Raw genomic sequence first — 17,536 nt, 5'->3', positions numbered from 1 at the left:
GTAGCATTCAGGAAATATTTGTTGAATGAGTGAATGAATGAATGAATGAGTTTGAGTCATGTTTGGTAATGTGACTTAGTGAATATAGCATGAGATTTGAGTTTAAGTCCTCTCTCTCTCTGTGCTGTGATCTAGGCCTCCATTTCTTCATATAGTGGATATATCAACACTGCACCTTGTAAGAGTTGATGTGAGGCTTAAATATAGATAACGTCACTCAAAAAATTATTGAGTTGCTTAAATGTTGTTATTTATACACAAAACATATTTTTAGTGGCCTCCTGCTTTCTAAATTGAAATTTGTCAGTGTAGTGTTTATGCCCAGCATGATTTTGACCATTCAGCTTCCTCTTTGTCCTGTATTCCTTCTGGACTTTCTGCATAGCTCCTGGACACTCTGGACACCCCCTGCAGGTACATGCCTCAGCACCTTTGCTTACCTTGTTCCTCTGCCTAGACTGTCTTCCTACCCCACAACCCTTACCTAGTATAACCCTTCTAGGTCCAGCTCAGGTGCCACTGGTCTTGAAGACCCCTGTGTCTCAGTCACATTTAATCATCCTTTTATTCTGCAGCACCATTGGCACTTTGATTATTGTTCCTTTTATTATATGGTAATTGGTTCTTGTCATTTCCTTTTATTATACGGTAATTGGGTCTTGTGTTGCCATTAAGGTTATCTGCAGATATTCTAATGCTCTCTCCTTCCTGGCACATGGTGGGATTGCATGTCACCACCCACTTACAGTTAGATGCGGCCCTGTGATTTGCATTAGCCAATGAAATATGAGTACTAGAAGTAGCATGTGTTGCTTAAGCTTCAGAAGCCAGTGCATACTTCACCATGTTTGTTTTCCTTTGGCACATTCGAGATAGTAACCACTCTGCCAGCCTCGGTCCCTGAGAAAGCCCCTCTGCAGAATCACAACAGCCATGTAACATGAAGAAGGAATAAGCTACTGAGACTGTGGGGTTCTTGTTTCCTGCAGCGTAACCTACCCTATCTTATGCAGTTGTTTACATGCCTGTCTTCCTCACTGGATTATAAGTGCCTTAGAAGCAGGTTCCGTAACTAACTTTATACCTGCACTCACTTATAACCTCCCTGCACCTAGTGGGTGCTCAAAATAATTTTACTTGACTTTTCCTGGAACATTGGAGAAAGAGACTGATTTAGAGAGAGCCAGGAGTGAATAACATTTTAGATAGACTACATAATACATGTTGGAGTAAATAGCCTATTTTAGAACCTTAGAAGGAAAGAAATTTGGGAAGAGTGGCAGAGCAAGTGGGTGCAGCCATAGAGATAGGTTAACTGCCATGGAGTCATGCCACTTCACAGGCACTGTTGCTGGGGACTGTCAACTCTGTGCTTTTTGACATTGGCAAACAAGTTCTAGAAAGATATTTGAAACTTTAGCTTTATCCCAACATATTTTCATTGTTATAAGATAGGCATACCATATTATATTCTCATGTTTTTTACTTCTAAGTACATTTTTTCATTCATAAGTCAATCAGTGATTTGCAGTGAATTTTAGTCATGATTATGAATTAATGCAGTATCATTCTGATATGTTTTTCTAGATCTATTAATGAGATATCTATTTTGACATTAATTTATAGAGGTATTTTTTTAATGTGAAAAGCAAAGGACCTGAGTCATTCTAATTAGATAAATGTACAGTTTCAATAGCACTAATAGAACTATTTATTTTACTGACTTGGAAAGAATAATAACGGTGTATAGCACTTGACTTTCTCAATCAGTCATATCTACGATTCACTAATGTACCCTCTGAGCAGCTGGATTTGGGTCTCCATGGCACAGCTTTGTTAAGTCTATTTTTCCAGAAGAGGAAATACTTTTAGGAAGTGAAAATCTGCTACCCAGACTCCTGTTCCCAGCATTACACTCTCCATAGAAGTTCACTTGCAGCTTCTTTCCCTCCCTCCCTCCCTGTCTCCCTCCCTCCCTCTCTCTCTTTCTCTCTCTCATCAATTTGTGATTGATAACTCTCCAGAAGGTATGTTCTGTTAAAAGAATTTGGACATTTATTTTTAAACATCAATAGACTATTAGAAATCCAATTTATATTTTTAGTTAGAAATCTATCGTAATTAATTTATTTAAATTCACTCTTATATGGTATTACATTATACCGTAATGTCATTACCCATTTTCCTGTATGTAGACATATTGTTTCCTTCCTCTCTCCTTCCCTCCCTCCCTCCCTCCCTTCCTTCCTTCCTTCCTTCCTTTTTGGTACAGCTACACCAGATGTGGATACAATCTTATAATATAATGTTGAGTGATAGAAAGCAAGTCCTAGAAGAATATATATAATAACACACCATTTAAATAAAGTTCAAATACAAACCTGCATACATGCATAATAAAACTAAACATTAAAAAGATTAGGGAATGATAAAGACAAAATTCAGGACAGTGGTGTTTTCATGGGGTGGAAGGAAGAGGTTACTGGGGAGGGTCATGCCAGAGTACTATTGTTTCGTAATGTGTTTCTTAAACTCAGTGATGAGCTTATGGATGTTCACTTTTTTAAATTTTATGCCTTACATAGACACATATATGACTATATATTTGTATTTATATATTTGAAATATTTTATAAAAAGAAAAAAGTTAAATTCTTTTATAAGCCGTGTTCTCATCATCAAAATCATGGATTTGGTGTTGAGAAGTAAAATAACTCTTTGACAAAATAGATTTTTAAGAAGACTTTGTAATTAGCTGTTGGTATTTGGTAGATACTAAAGAAAGATGATATAACTCAGGTTGGCAAACAACAGCCCACTGGCCAAATCCAGTTGACCATCTGTTTTTGTATGGCTCACGTTAAGAATGGACTTACATTTTAAAGTTCATTTTAAATGAAAAAAATATAAAGAAGAATATTTTATGACACATGAAAATTATATGATCTTCAAATTTCAGTGTCCATCAATGAAGTCTTATTGGAACACAGATGTGTTCATTTCTTTATGTATTGTTCATGGCTGCTTTCACACTACGTGACAGGGTCAAGTAGTTGCAACAGAGATTCTGTGGCCTTCAAAGACTAAAATATTTACTGTCTGACCCTTTACAGAAAAAGTTTGTGGATCCCTAGTATTGATGTTAGAAAGGTAAAATTAATTACCTCTAAATTTTCAGAATCAGACAAGCCTCAGTGTGAATCTTTGCCCAACTCCTTTCTAAACAGCACTCTCTGATCCTCAACAGAAATTATATAAATGAACAATGAATGTGAAAATGCCTTGCAAACCAATTGGCACATGTTATGGAATTGTTTCTTTCTTTCTTTTTTTTTTTTTTTGAGGTCAAAATTCTGGCTTTTGTTAGCCCAGAGGATCTGAGCAAGATTTCTCTTTATTCTTTGCAAGTTCATATTAGTCATATTTGGATAACTTGCATCTATGAACTAAGCTTAGACATTCTGAGCCTCAGTTTCTCCATCTGTAAAGTGAAAATAATAACAACTCTGTCCTAAGATTGTGCTGAGTAACAATGGCTGTTACTGGCTCAGATACCTTGCTCACAATCTGGTTATTTATATGGTGTCTTTCTCCAGAGAACATGTTGCTCATTTGAAATCCAGCCTTTTTAAGGCTAGCAGCAGAGCTGATGATCTGGAAGTCAGGAGCTCTACCAGTAACTGGAATATTCTAGGCACTTAGCTACTCTATGCTTTATTATTATTTTTTTTTTTTCATATTTGAAGAGGGATCAGATTGCTTCCTAGAAGGATTAAATAGCGCAGGACTTATATGTTAAATGTGTCACCCACTATACTATTAAAATGAGGCTTGAATTAAGGAGTACACTTTAGCCAGATTTTTTTTTTTTTTGGAGCATCTGTTTTAAAACTACAGGCATTTTTCATTATTAAACGTTTCCTAAAATACTCACTGTCTTCAGAAAGCACAAGGGTGCTTTCAATATTTTTCTTGAAACTAGCATAGATTGACTTAGAGGCTGGCTCAAGGACATACCTCTTGCTCTCTGAGATGGTAAATTCGCTCATGGGTCTGTTGGCCCTTGTCACAGCCTGCATTCCATGCACTCTCACTCCAACCCCTAGTGTATCAGCTATTTGGATTGATGGATGGATGAACCACCATTCTGGACAGAGTGCAATGTTTTTGGTCCCCAAGCAGTTTTTTTTTAATCCTCAGTGTATGAAAAAAGATATGGGGGGTGAGTGGGAAGGAAGAGGGTGCTTCTTACCTCTAGATAGTAGATGAGTAGGGTCCTCAGCCCCAGCCCAGCTAGATCCCTCTTAGGGATTCAGTTTGATCACATGTGCAAAGTCTCTGGAACAGGAGCTGGCAAATAAGGGATTCCCATCGCATTAAGGGTCAAGGAGCTAGAATAGAGTTATCCTTCATGTACTCTATTTCCTTCAATATACTTAGCCCTGGCTTTCTGCTCTTTAGAAGTTTCTTATTAGAGTTGGAAATTATTTTCTATGACATGTCTGAGAATATGAAGTAATGCAAGTGGGCTAGGTCAGCCTGGGCACCGAAGTGCTGCTTACATGAATTCTCATCACTGGAGGAGTACTGATTTTAAATACGTGCTTGGCTCCCTATGTGGCATCAGGATTAAAGAAGACCTGACTCCATGCCCCTGCTCTAAGGAGGGCATGCTTGTCTTTTTTTGTGTGTGTGTGGAATAATAGAATATAGATAAAGCTCTTTCCCCCCAAGAAACCATTTGCACTGAACTAAAATACAAAAGAAAATCAGTGAACTTGATTTAGCCTTGTTTGCAGTGTTCTCGGCTTTCAAAGACTCTTCATTTCTATTTAACATTTTTTTTTTTTGCTGTGAAAACTATTGTAAGGAATCTAATATATAATTTTTTCAAAACTAACATCACAAACATTATTTTTTTTTGTATCTAATTTAGTTAGAAAAGTGTGAAACCTTATGAATTAAAATGTTATGCCATTATTCTCAGAATAGCACTTTTAAAAATTGGATTTTGAATTTCTGGATAATTTATAATAAATATTTTTGGGAGATCTGTTACTATTGAGTATAAATGGCATTATTTATGATCTTTCTTATCTGCAGAGTTTGTGACAAGAATTATATGCATGAAGGTTCTTATATCCTTTAGTGTGTTTTTTTCATCCATCTTACTCTTATTCAAATATTTGGAGCTATGTGTGTTTACTTATTTACTCATTCAACAGGTACTTATAAAGCATCCATTAGATACCAGGCACCATGCTGTTCCAGTAACATTAATTTAAAAAAAAAAAAAAACAGACTAAAACCTCTGCCCTCTTGTAGCTAACATCCTTTAAAAATACTGGTAGAATTAGAGCTTATGATTGATTCCAAGAAAAGAAGGAGTGAGAAAAAGATAATCATTTCAGTTTTCATTTTCCACATCTAAAAATCAAAATAAGTAACTTATTTGGTATTTAAGGTTTTAAATTTAGTTCACTTGGTAATAAATAATTTTAGTTGTCATACTGAGGGGCCTTGACACTTATAGCTACTATTTATTGAGTGCTCACTAAGTCCCAGATCCTGTGCTATGTGTTTATATTTATCTCATTCAGCAGATGAGAAAATCAAGGACCAGAGACATAACTTGACTTTTTACATTCCTACAGTAAATGGTAGAAATGAGATTTAAACCAAATGCAGGTCCATAGGACCCCAAAGTCAGAATTCTTATTCATCGCACATACTCTCTCCAACCAGGGGCACAGATCAGGAGCTTCTCAACATGTACTCTGAACAAGACCCCAGATTATGGCCAAATTCAGAAGTCGCAGAGTTCTCAAAAACAATTATCTAGATATAAGTTAAGCATCACTAGTAAAAGATGTGGAAATTAAATTTGATTAACTAAGCCTGTATTGAGTGTTACCCGTGCAAGGTGCAGTGTTATGCAGTGTGTGTGTGTGTGTGTGTGTGTGTGTGTGTATGAGAGCATGTAAGCCTGTGTGTGTGAGGGTAGGTGGATGAGTGTGTGTGAGTGGGTGAATGTGCATGTGTAAATGTATGAGAGTGTGTGTGCTTGTGTGTGTGTGGTAGATGGTGGTATTATGAAATAATAATCAATAAATCAGACTATTTGTCCTTGTAGAGCTCACAACATGAGAGATACATGTTCAAAACAGGCCTAACTATGATTCTAGGTAGACTGTGGTAAGTGCAGTAAAGGATTACAAAGTGATTTCTAAACACAAGGTGCGAGAGTAAGCCACAGCGATAGTAATGGGATTGCAAACGAGGGGACAGACTTTATGGTTTTAGTAGTGTGCAAGACCAGATAACCTCAACAACTTTCCCACCGAGAACAATTAAAAATACTGGATAAAATATTTAAAATATATTTTAAAGTTAATATCTGAGCTGATAAATCAAGGAATGTTTAGAGGCCAAAGACGAATTGAAGGTTGAAACCTAGAAAGATCAGCCATACTGACGGCCCTTGCTCTGGGACATGTGCTGTGAACTCTGGTGTTCTTGAGTTTCTATTTGGATGGCCTCATGAGGTATAAGTGACAGGAGACAAAACAAGGCATCTAATGGTAGATGGAGGTATAGCTAGAACCCCAAAGACCTGGATCCATATTGTAAAGTGAACTAGGAAAAACAAAACAAAACAACTCCCTTGCATAAAGGGGTTAATGAGGAAGAGGGAAATGAAATATTGAAAATTCATGATCACAGGATGGTTCTCACATGGTCTTAACATGCAAATTCACACTGCTTATGTAGTCTGACAAAACCTCACACAATGACCCTAGGACAATGGTGTCCCCAGGTACCCAGAGAAGCAAATGTAGGCCCCTAGAGGAATGCACTTTTACCTTGATTCTCAAAGAATTCCAACAGACAAAATTCCAAAAAGCACGATCTTTCAGGTGACCATCCACATGGTACTTCCAGGGTTCTCCTCGTGTTGGATTATTATAATCTCATGGATGTGAAATGTAAATGGTTACCTCTCCCTGTGGTTCTGACTGTCTAGTCACGAATGGAGTACCATCTGAAATGTGTGATGTAGAACATTCTGTGGAAACAAATGATGGAATCACTTTGAATTCAACAGAAAACCAGGCCTTGAAATCTGTGACTTGGTTGGCAAAGTGTAACACAATTGTTAGGCTTTGATTCCTTCTTCCAGATCCCTTGATAATGTAAACTAGCAAATTAAGACTTGCCCTGAAAATAACTGCATGCTGTTCTACAATAGAGGTAGAATGTTCCAAGAGCAGCACAGATAGAGGTAGTAACATTTTGCCATCTGGCAAAGCCACTAGACCAGATGGATTCACTAATGACTTCTCTAAAGTATTTAGTCAGACCTTGCTGGAACACATGACTGGCATATTTAATTATCCTAAATTAATGGGATTTCTGCCAAATATAACCCTCAATGCTTGAGTCATGCTCCTTGCTTAAAGAATAAAAAAGAGATGAATAGCTCCAGAAAGCTGGGTTTCACATAGACCCCTTTTATTAGTGAAACTTTTCATTACTCCATTGTGGTGTCTTCAGGAAGTATTTCTCCTTTTTCAAAGAATGGATTCTAAGAATAGCCATGCTGATCAAATTCATTTTATCAGTAACAATTATAGTTGAGGAGAACATTTGGGGGTTGATCAATCTGATACATATAGTCATCAGACATCCTTCTCTACATTCTGCCTGTGGAAGACTTCTAAACCACCAGATACTGTCTCTCTCTCTCTCTCTCTCTCTCTCTCTCTTTTTTTTTTTGCACAAGTTAATCGATTTTCATTTCTCTTTATTTTTTGTTCTAATTTTTATGTTTATATTAAAGCAATATTGACACACAAATAAAAAATTACAGAAGGCCTTATGATGAAAAACTGCCCTTGTCCCACCCATTTCCATCCCCATTCCACTTTCCAAAAGAACATTTTTAATTCTTATGACTGTTCTTTTTGGTGATTACCTCCATATCTTGAAACATTATGATTAATTGCTATTTTTTGTCCAATCTATTTTAGATATGATTGACTTTTTTTTAAGGTTTACGAGGATGTAGCTTTGTAGCCTGCATATACTATTTTTATATACCTTCCCTTCTCCTCCCCAAAGGGGTATTTTATTGTTTTTAATTCCCTTACTATATACTTTTGTACTTTTAAGTTATACTTTTATACCTTTATTTTTGGGGGTCAGCTATGGACAGTATCTCTTGGATCTCAACTTTATATGATGAAGATATTAGTGACAAGTATTGTACTGCATGCTCCAGGATTATATCACTCAATATAATATTTTTGAGGTTCATCCATGTTGTTGTGGGTATCAGTAGTTCTTTTCTTCTTATTGCTGGGAACAATTACATGGTATGAATATACAATAATTAATTTATCCATTTACCTGTTAATGGACATTTAATTAAGTTATTTCCAGTTTTTGGCTATTATAAATAAAGCTGCTATAAACATTTGCATATAAATCTTTGTTTAGATATATCCTGTTATTTCTCTTGGGTAAATATCTAGGAGTGGAATTGCTTGGTCATATTGTAAGTGTATATTTAACTTTTTAAGAAACTGCCAAATAACTTTCCAAAGTGCCTTATTGTTTTACATTCCCATCAGCAATGTATGTGCATTCCAGTTACTCCACATCCTCAGCAGCTCTCGGTATTGTCAGTCTTATTAATTTTTGTTGTCTTTGATAATGTTCAAGTCTTTTGGCCATATTTTAATTTGTGTTGTCTTCTTACTATTGGATTGTAAGCATTTTTAAATATATTCTGGGTACAAATCCTTTGGGAATTTTCTTACCAATCTATGGCTTGCTTTTTCATTTTCCTAATGGTGTCTTTGAAAGAGAAGTAGTTTTAATTTTGAATTTCAATTTATCAACCTTTTTTTCTCTTATGGCTCACACGTTTTGTTTCTTTTCTAAGAAACCATTGTCTTTCAAAGGTCACAAAGATTTTATCATTTTTCCCCCTATCAGTTGTATAGTTTTAGCTCTTACATTTAGCTCTCTACTCATTTGAGATAAATTTTATGAATGAGAGGTAAGCGTTGAGGTTCATTTTTCCCCATATGTATGTGCAGTTGTTCCAGCACTGTTGGTTGAAAAAACTATCCTTTCCCCTTTGAGTTACCTTAACACCGTTGTTGGAAATCAGTTGACCATATAAATGCAGGTCCATTTCTGGACTCAATTCTGTTCCATCATTCTATATGTCTATCCTTATATCAATAGTTTGCTGTCTTAATTATTATTCTTTTTACATTTATTAGCATTTATTTGGTGCTGAATTTATTCCTGGGCCATAAATTTTGTTTCTTCAGTTTCTTTTGGGGTATCTTTTTCTTCTGTGCAACCTCCTATTCTGGTTTAGGAACAATCTGCTCTTTTCCAGTAAGTATCATCTCAGTGTGGCAGAGAGAGTTCACATAGGGGTTAATCCACCCAGGAGCTCTGCAAATTCTGCACTACATCTTGAGAGTGTTGTTTATCTGGTTTGTGCTCAATGACCAGAAAATCTAAATCTAAATCCTTGAGTTCAGCATTACTCTCTGCATTTTTAAGCATATCCAGAAAACATTCAGCACTCTTTTTAGGCCATCAACCCCGTGTTCAGTCCCACTGTTTGGCCTGGCACAGCTACCAGCTCCACCATTGTAACAACAGAATGGCACACATTGCTTCTGTAAAGTTGCATCCTTCAGATACTTGGTAGCTTTTCAGATATGCATACCCTTGATGGCCTGGGCAGTTTCATGTGTTCTTAAAGTGAACACAAAGATTTGACCCTTTTGATTTGCCTAATTTTGTGGGGTTTTCTGGGTCAACTGAATAGCAAACCATTTTCACAGGTCACCTCAGGCTGCTTGCAGGAAGATGCTGTTAATTCTGACTCCTTTTTATAAAGGCTTCATGCAGAACTTTCCCTTCTATTGACATTTTACTCAGATTGATTGATTTCAGTAGTTAAATCCAGATTCTCTGTCAATCATGACTGGATTAGATTTCCAAACTCTGTTCTTGCCTAGGACACTTTCTCCTTAGAATGACTTCTTTAGACAGCCAATCTCATTCATTTCATGTTTTTTTCTTTTTCTTTTTTTTTCTTTTTTTATCAGTTTAATTCTCATATGATAGTCTTAAATTTAAAATTTTGGAGGTTAGTTCACAGTAACTCCTAGTGTACATGAGTTTCCCTGTCTTAGAATAATAGTACTCTGGGGCGAAGGGTAAATTTCATGTGTGTTTGTTTTGAGCAGATTCTATCACATGACAGTTAATTAATAATAACAATACCACCTATATAGAGTTTACTGTGTTTTAAGCACTATTTGTTATTTTTTGCGTTTTTTTTTTGCATTTTATTATTTATTTCAAGTACACAGTACATTGGCTAGACATTTATATACTTTATGAAATGATCCCCCTAATTACTCTGTCTTCCTTCTGGCTCTACACATAGCCATTACATTACTGCTGACTAAGCACTATTGTTTTAATCACTGCTTTAGGATTTATTAAATCTTGAATAATACCTACCTTATTTCAGGTAGGCACTGTTATTATTCCCATTTTATGGATGAGAAACTGAGGCACAGAGGAGTTGAGTAATTTGCTGAAGGTGATTAGTGAGAAACTACCTCATGCTGGTAAGTAGAGGAGATATGCTTCTGTGATATACTGGTAACCATCTAACCACCTGCTCTCCAAGAGAAAAAAAACGTAGGCATGTACAGTAATAGTTTGTTATAAATTTTATTGATATAATGTATAGTACATAATTTACAAATAATAATAAATTACATCATATTTTTTATTGTAAATTCGTCATAGCCAATCAGTTCTCATAGAATACTTCCATCATTCTTTGCTGAACTCTTATGTCTGTGGCCCACCTATGGTTGCAACTCAACCTTGATTTGACAAAATCAGATGAGGAATGAATGTTTGATTACAATCTCGTTCAGAAAAGAAGTCCCTCACATTATTGATAAGTGAATGTAGTTCTGACATGAATATTGGTTGATATTTTCATTTAAATTAATAAGACAAAAGTGAAACAACCAGGACATTTATCAGAATTTTAATTGTCAATGATGTGACTTCTTTGCTGAACTAGATGATACTTTTTGAATATTGGAAGAATATCGTCTCAATTTTTTGTGTTATTCACAATGTGACAGGTATAGACATGACGCACTTTTAAGTTTATACTGCATTATTAGCATTTTATTCTTCTATGTCTTAAGTCTAGACAGTCAACAAAATGATGAATCGAGCCCTGATTTGTAGCATTTGTTGATTTCCATGATATAAATATTCCCACCATGGCTGATTTCCAACCACTAATGTGACATCATTAAAAACGGAGTTGGAAAGAGATGTGCAGTAACACATCATTCTATGGAATTTCTACCATATGGATAGGATAGTAATAAATAATCACAAGACTATAGATAATAGTAAAATATAGTAAGATAATTAGGAAGTGATGAGTTTTAATACGTATTATCTTTGCTTTTAATACGATTTATTTAGTTGTAAGTTTGTGTAATTTAATTTTTAACATTGGTCATGTTTAAAAACTGATTCACGAAATTGCTAAAATTCAACAGTTCTTGCTAGTAGTCCAAGCTGGCTCCAGCATGCCACTGCCTGCTTTGATCCCAGGCAGCCAAACCACTATTCTCTTGACCATTCTATCATATGGTATTAGGTATTGCCAGAATATAGTGACATACCCGTACAGATGTGGAAACACTCAGCATGCAAGATATGTTGCATTTCTTTATTTTTTTAAAACCACATTTGTTCTCATTAAATGTAACACTCATCAAGATTATTGATGACAGATCACTACTCAACCATGAATACACAGGTATCTTTGGACATACATAGTCCCAGAACATGGCAATAGACCCTGGTGGTCTGTCCACATTGCTATCACTTCCATTCAACCTGCCCAGGCCCACCTGGAAGGTGGGGCCCTCTCTTTGGCTTTGGTGTCAGATAAGATCACAGTTCCAATGTTTGTACTCCTGTGCCAAGTGCAGCCCTGGGGACCAAGCCTGGAGCACAGCTATCTCTGTGTGAGACTGCACTACCTTCAGGCCACTGTGTTCATATAAGCCTTCCTGTGCCTTTTCTTCCTCACAGGTGAACATCCACTGAGGTTAGGCCACTCCCTCTTCAGCCCAGAAAGTAGCAAATTTCCCCACTGCCCCAGACAGTCCAGCCTAGTTACACCGATGCACTCCAACACTGGAAAAGTTCTCTCAGGGTATTTTTAGGGGAGAGGAAGGGAGAAGGCTTTTATACTTCTCTGGGAAAACTATTTTAAAAAAACATAAAGTTATTATTGAAAGAATCACTGAAGCAACCTGGGCAAAAATGAAACGAAGCTTAAAAAGTAAAGTCAGAATCATGAACATCTTGTAAATGTTGCTCTTAGAATAAGTACTCAGATATAATTTTTGCCTTCAGGAATCAAAAATGATTAATGTTGATTAGCTTTTTCGGTTTAACCTCATAAGCAAGGCTACCTCTTTCTATGATCCTAATTAATTCTCATCTTCTCCCTACACAACATATTTGAAAGTCTTCCTGATCTCATCTGACATCAGAAAGACAATGTTTTTGCCCTCCTGGCATCCTGGAGAAACAAATCAATTCCTTCTCTCAGGGTGATGAAAGTCCTCTGCAGTGCTTTCTATTGCTATGGTAACAGAAGATGGGATTTCCCCCATGGAACTAGATTTATATATACACAGAGAGAAGCAATTCTTTAAAAGCTTGATCCCTTTCTGTTGCCATGCGTACAGTACAATCAATGCAATAAACTGTTTACCAGAGGAAAAACAGAATGACTCCAAATCTTTTAATGTAGGCATGGAAAGAGACCTTCATTGTACTGAGACCCTCAGTGAAAAGTTATTAATATTAAAAGTTTTAATATTATGATGTTGCTATTATAACTACAATAATTTTCAAAATTTGCAAAGTGCAAGTTTTCTTAGAAAAGCAAAGATAAGATTTGGATTCACAGACTCTCAGGTGGCAGGTAGACTTAAAATAGAAGTAAGTTGTATCAGTACTTTCAGTCACAGGAAGACTCATAACACTGTGATGTGGTGAAAAAGATGACAGGAAGCCCAGAGTAGAAAATTACAGAAAAAAAAATTTTTTTTTGAAGCGCGACCATTTCTTTATTAAATTATACAGAAAAGGTGAGGAAGGACAGCTGTGGGGCTTGGTCCCAACCCTGGCCCCGGCCCCACCCCCACCTGGCACTGTCTGAGAGAAGGGGATCTGAGGGAGACCCAGGGATCAGGCAGTGGAGGGACGGGCAGGATAGGAGGCTTGGATACAGAGGTTAGGAAAGAGAGGCTACCAGGAGCGGAGTGGCTGGGGAGATGAAGGGAGGAAGAGAGCAAGGAAAAGGAGAGGGGAACTCGGGGACCAGCTGGAGAGCTCAGATGGAACAGGTCAGGAGGTAGAACGATGGCAGAATGAGGATGGAGGGGCAGTGTCTGGAGAGTGGACATGAGTAGAACAGATATTTTGTGTAATGATGGTACTTTCCACTTCTGTAATTTTCTCCGTGGAAGGACACAATAGTTGATCATTTTGCAACTCGTGAGAAGGAATTCAGATTCTTTTCGTCATGGCCCCTTACTAGGATAAGGGAACCCACCCTCTTTTAATCTGTTGGTTGGTCTAACCATATTACGTTAGGGTAGCTTCTTAGGCTCAGGGCACCTCTGTGGAAGGAGCAAAGAGCAGTTTTGAAGTATGGAGCAGTAGGTGAATTTGGTTTTATATAAGGAAAAAAATATATATGTATGCACCTGCCATTTAAATGCTTCTGAACGAGAATTTCAAAAAATGTTTTAGGATTAGATGAAAGCAGATCCTGTTCAAAATGACTTTGTGTGAAATTCTTGAATTCCTAAATGGACAGATGTGGGGAAAAGGGAATAGATACTTTGATGGTGGCTTCAAAAGTGCTTATTAAATAAGTGCTTCTGCAACTGCCTCATTACTGATCCCTTATATTACTCTCTTGCAAATCCAGTGGGTAAAGCTTTCCACTGCCTCTCTTACAAGATTTAAAAAGTGCTGTTGGAATGATATGACAATTTTTTTTTTTTTTAAAGTAAATGTTACTTTGCTGTGCTCTGGAAGATACATGGATGTGATGTCATTGTGTTACTCAGGTGAGAGGAGTGAAGTTTCTGGAAAGCTGTTAGAACAGTAACAGTTGGCAAAGTGAATTAAGGCTGTTTTCTGTTTTCCCTGTTCTTGAAATGGACATGGATAAATAAAAACATTATGAGTCATTTTAAGCAATCAAGTTGCATCCAAGCCAGAGAAGTGAGGTCAGAGACTCTTGGCTTATAAAAGGAGAAATAGATAATTTTGTTAATGTATTCAAGTGACAAAAGAGGCATCTGGGTCAATGGGATAGCATGGGCTGGGAAGAGACAGTTTAAAGAACAATGTAAAGCAACTTCTAGCCCCACCCCCCCAAATCCAGTGTGAACTTTTTAATAAGTGTAATAAATTAATGGGCTTTAATATGAATGAAAAGAAAAATAATAACTAGAATAAAAATACTTCAGATCCATGATGGATGTTTTTAGGTCACACTGCTAATTAAGTAACTTAGATAAGTTATTTTGAAGGCCTCTTTAAAGATTTGTTGAAAATCTACTTTGTTCCCCACTTTATTCAAGGAACTGAGAAAAGTCAGGAATCATGAAATTAATACAGCAAATTATTTTAAATTCTGGGTGCTTCTGAACCCTAGGAATCTACCAAGTATCCCAAGCACTTTTTTTTTCTTTTTTGTTATTTATTGTAAGATAATTTACAAATATCTTGCTGTCTTTGGTAATTTAAACAATGGACCAATAATTTCTTCCGACCAGGACAGTAATGAACTAAAAACAAAATCAGGTGGCTGGATTTTCTGCCTTTACCTCTTGTCTGAGGACAAAACTTGATTTTCATTAATCCAGAGCCACAATACCAGAGGTGATTTCGATCAACTTTTTGGTGATGACAGTTTGGCGAGTGTGATTGAAAGTCAAAGTCAACTTGTCAATCATCTCAGAAGCATTTTTGCTAGCATTGTCCATGACCGTCATCCTGGCACTCTGCTCACTCGTGATGGACTCCTTGAGAGAATAGCAGATGATGCTGGCCAGATTGTGTTCTTAGTAGTTCTGCAGCACGTCAGCATCAATATCATCATAGATACTCATGCTCTCAGAACTCGCAGTTAAGGGAAAAAAATGGGCTTTTCTCCTGTCTAGTAGGAGATGACAGACCTGAATTGATTAAAGATGATAGAGCCTTCATCAAATTCATATCCAGAATTTAGTAATTCTAGGGCAATGACCGACGTATCTCCAAAAGTAGGGGGTTTTCTTCCTACTTCTTTGAATGTCACCAGAAACTGGTCAGAATAAGTCCTATGAAGTATGCCCCTAATTTTATCACTAACTCCAACAATGTTAACTTCTTTCCCAGCTGCTGTGAGTGTAGCCACCTCATTTTTCATCTGTTTAGTGATGGAGGAGTGGATAGTGCTGCAAAGCCCTCTGTCTGAGGACACCCCGATCAGGGGGTGTTTCTTCTTATATTCGGGCACCTTAGTGTCAGCTCTTTCATACAGAGCCAAAGATCCTTTTCCATACACACGAGCTGATTTCAGCTCCCTCTCAGCTCGGGCATATTTTGCTGCTGCTACCATTTTCATAGACTTGGTAATTTTCTGGATGTTTTTGATTGACTTTAGTCGCCTGGTAATATCTTTCAAAGTTGCCATATTTCAAACTTGGATCCATTGTGGCTGCATGGCCCAGGCTAAGACCCCAGCGACACCCACCTGAGAAAACATGGTGCTATCGGCCCTGCTGAAGGTCTCTCAGACATCCCAAACACTTTTAAATAGAATCTGGGATCACAGCAAGAAAATTTCATTTATCTCTCAAAAGTGTCTCTGACCATCTAGGGGAAATATGCTCATTCCTCTTTATTTTCCAGTTCCTGGGTAGACCCTGTTGCCAGTTGTAGTGAGGAGAGGTGATATAGCAGCCAAGATTGTTGGCATCATTTGCTCCCTCTTCAGCAAGTGCTCTATTAATGCTTACTCTGCCATATGATGTACCAGGAACTGTGTACAGAGTGATAGAAATAGTCCCTGTCCTCAGGGAGCATACAGTCTAATCAAATCCTCTTCTCCAAAGCCCTTAGGCCTCCAGGCTTGGTACTCACCTGAGGAGTCTTGGTTTCCCCACTAAAAATTGGATAGAGTTAAGGCCATCTTTTCCCCAAATCAGGCTCATAGGCTTAAAACTCTAATGACCCCAAGCTGTGTGAGTTATAAACCCAGTTGCCCAAGCAAAAAATTTCTGTCAACTTTGACACTCTCAAGCTTTTCCTTAACCTCGAACATCCTAAACCTTTCTCTCTCACACTCCCTCTTAAATATCCCTTCACTCATTCTCTCCATCTCCTCTAGCCCTGTCTTACTTCAGTATCTCTCACCTAGTCCCTAACTAGCCTCCCTGCTTCCTCTCCTAACACCCCTTACCCGTTTGTCCTTCCCACTGTGCCTCACTGATGCTGGGGTTACCTTCCTAAAATATGAAACTGTTCATGTTGTATTCTGCTAATAAATTGTCAGTAGGGCCCTAACGTCCTGGCCTGGGGCTTTCATGGCTGCCCAAGCCTGTCTGACTCATCTCATTTCCTGTTCTTCTCTGCAAGACTCTGGCCATTGTCTTTTCATGTGGATGCCCTTTGCACCTTGTCTTTCATATGAACTCATATTTTTGCTACAGTACTGAGCAGCTGGCCACTCCATTCTCCATCTTTCTTTGTCATTTCGTATATATGTATGTGTATAGATAGGTAGATAGACATTTTATTAATGTTTACATGTCTATCCTCCTTACAGTGGCTTCTTGAAAGAGAGGCAGTGTATTTTCTGTTTATATATCCATGGTGTTGTAACTACATTTCATAGGTCCTTAAATAAGTTTGTTTTTTTTTTTAGTGAATGAACGAATGAACGAATGACCCTAAAATATATCAGTTTGCCATAGGGTTTTCACAGGCTGCTTCCAATCACTTACTTTAATGAAACAAATATGGCACTCCATAATCAACTTGCAATTTTCTAGGACATCTAGGTACCATCAAGTACCAAAGATTATCTCAGCAAAATTGAGATTGGGAGGGTCCTTTTATATCTTAATGGTCGTTTCTCACCAACTCTGAAAGCTAAAGTGTTCTACAGCCGTAAAAAGTTCTAAAGCCTGTAGCATTCACCTACTGCGAAAAAGCTATGCCTTTATATGTTATCTTTTTATATTACTCCTTTTAAAGATTCCTGAGGATACATTTTCCGACAAGCATTTGTTAGATGGCTAACTGAGGTGTTGGGGACCTGGCTCCGGAGCACCCAGGTGTTTCTCATCCCAGGGCTCCTGTGCCGCCTTAGAACT

At 37.3% G+C, this 17,536-nt stretch overlaps 1 protein-coding gene and 1 pseudogene across 5 annotated transcripts in view; one reads left to right on the top strand and one right to left on the bottom strand.

Moving 5' to 3' along the window:
* Positions 1-17,536, top strand: part of EML6 (echinoderm microtubule associated protein like 6) — a 267,350-nt gene that overhangs the window by 97,806 nt on the left and 152,008 nt on the right. The window lies entirely within an intron of this gene.
* LOC102888403 lies at positions 15,032-15,894 on the bottom strand (annotated as a pseudogene).

This window comes from Pteropus alecto, unplaced genomic scaffold (assembly GCF_000325575.1).
Source record: "Pteropus alecto unplaced genomic scaffold, ASM32557v1 scaffold131, whole genome shotgun sequence".
NCBI classification, from domain to species: Eukaryota; Metazoa; Chordata; class Mammalia; order Chiroptera; family Pteropodidae; genus Pteropus; species Pteropus alecto.
This window is presented reverse-complemented; position numbering and strand designations above follow the sequence as displayed.